At 44.0% G+C, this 2,279-nt stretch overlaps 1 long non-coding RNA gene across 1 annotated transcript; it reads right to left on the bottom strand.

Moving 5' to 3' along the window:
- Positions 1-177: 177 nt before the first annotated feature.
- Positions 178-2,017, bottom strand: LOC122546843. Its single transcript, XR_006310817.1, has 3 exons — positions 1,977-2,017; positions 1,693-1,808; positions 178-411 (listed from the first exon to the last, which is right to left on the bottom strand). It is a non-coding gene; the product is annotated as an uncharacterized LOC122546843 (long non-coding RNA).
- Positions 2,018-2,279: the final 262 nt, after the last annotated feature.

The raw sequence follows: 2,279 nt of genomic DNA, 5'->3' as shown, positions 1-2,279 counted from the left end.
CCTTGGGTTCATGTCACACTACAGGTGATCACCATTGCACTATACACACACACCATCCTACAACTCACACACACACACACACACACACACACAGGCACTCCTACACACTCACACATGCACCCCCTCACAGACTTAAGACACTCTACACTCACATACACACATATATACACTCTCTCTTCTCTCTCACACTCACAACGCCCCAACCCAGACACACAGCACTCTCACTCGGGTATCTGCGTGTTTCCAGCCTCACTGATATTTAATATCCTTTGGAGGCAGATTAAATGAACACATTCCACCTCCACTCAAAGAACGACAATGTTGAAGCCCAATGAATCGAGGGACTCTGTCAGACTTTGACATGATGTTTGCTTTGAGATTTCTGTCTGTAAATCATCCCCTTCTGGTATACTGTAAAAGGGATTGTAAAAAAAAAAAATCAGTTATTCAAATCAGACAATTCTGGCTTCTGCGCAACATTCTTTCCTCCCTCATTCCCGAAAAGCTGTAAGTCTGCATCCCCCACACTCTCCTTCCATTCGGAGTCTCCTGTTTGCAATTTAAACCCACCATAGTCTTCAAATTGAGAGTCAATGTATCTTTTCAATACAGAAACCTGAAAATCCTCATGCAGGTAGATAGCCATTCCTTTGCACATTTAGTGGGCTAAACATGCATACGTCAGAGACATGCAGACACCTGAGGAAAAATGTTCTTCAGACAGCAAGAGCTCATAACCCAGACCTTCCTGCCTATGAATCAGGTGAAAACGGACACAATCCATGATTTCAGCATTTTGGTGGGCAAAGAAACAAACTAGCGAATTTTGAGAAGATTTGTGGCTCAGGTTGAGGTTCCGGATGTAGGTTTGCTCGCTGAGCTGGAAGATTCATTTTCAGACGTTTCGTCACCATACTAGGTAACATCTGGGACAACGCATCCATCCTAGGACAAGCCAAACAGAGACACGCACGAGAATTCCTAGAAGTATGGCATTCCAAACAGGCTCTAACACATTGACTTGGATCCGATTAACCACCCCCTGAGAAAAAGAACAGGAAATGACATCACCATAGGAAATGACATCACTCGCTGAGCTAGGAGGTTCATTTCCAGATGTTTCATCACCCAACAAGGTAACATTTTCAGTGGGCCTCAGAAAAAGCAGTGTACATGATTCCTGCTTTGTATTTATATGTTTGGGTTTCTTTGGGTTGGTGATGTTATTTCCTGTGGTGATGTCATTTCCTGTTCTTTTTCTCAGGGGGTGGTAGATGGGATCTAACTCAATGTGTTTGTTGATGGAGTTCCAGTTGGAATGCCATGCTTCAGGAACAGGAAATGACATCCCCACAGGAAATAAGATCACCAACCCAAAGTCACCCAAACATATAAATACAAAGCAGGAATCATGTAGGCTGCTTCGCCTGAGGCCCACTGAAGATGTTACCTCGCAGGGTGACGAAACGTCTGGAAATCAACCTCCCAACTCAGCGAGCAAACCTACATCCAAAAGAAACAAACTGCAGGGTGCTGGGGATATAAAGGGAGGAGTAGAAAGGGATTGCTCCACAGAGTTGGCATTACTCACATCACCGATTGGAATCAGATACAAACACAGAAATCACTTTCTAAGAAATAATGATGAATAATATGCTGCAATACCTGTCACATGAACAGCAGTAGACTTACCTCTCTTCTGCACTAATTCACTTATCCCTGAATATCGGTAATTCCTGGGGGAGCCACCTTTTTTAATTATGATCTTGAGAAAAGAGGCCATCCTTTGAGTGAGTAAAAGCATCAAGCTGAGGGAGCAAAGGATATCAATATATTTAACAGAGAGGGAGACACCTCAGCCAAACCTTTCCAGAACTTCTCTGGATTCACTTCCTTTCCTTTCAAAATCAACAACTAAACCTCAGGACAGAAAAACCAGACAGGGGATGGGTGAGAAAAGAGAGTGTTGTACTCACAGATGTTGGACAGTGGAAGGAAGTTGCAGTCTGGGGTCAAGCTCAATCTTCATTCAGAGAGAGAGGGGAGCAGCAGCAGCTTCAGAATATCCCTCCAAACCCTTCCTATTAAAGTCCCCATCCAGATGCCTTTTAAGTGCTGTAATTGTACCAGCCTCCACCAATTCCTCTGGCAGCTCATTCCACACACGCACCACCCTCTGCATGAAAAAGCTGCCCCTTAGGTCGCTTTTATATTTTTCCCCACTCTGTTTGAACTAAAATACAGAACATAAGAGGAGTAGGTCATTCGGCCCCTCATTC

This window comes from Chiloscyllium plagiosum, unplaced genomic scaffold (assembly GCF_004010195.1).
Source record: "Chiloscyllium plagiosum isolate BGI_BamShark_2017 unplaced genomic scaffold, ASM401019v2 scaf_15521, whole genome shotgun sequence".
Lineage (NCBI taxonomy): Eukaryota > Metazoa > Chordata > Chondrichthyes > Orectolobiformes > Hemiscylliidae > Chiloscyllium > Chiloscyllium plagiosum.
This window is presented reverse-complemented; position numbering and strand designations above follow the sequence as displayed.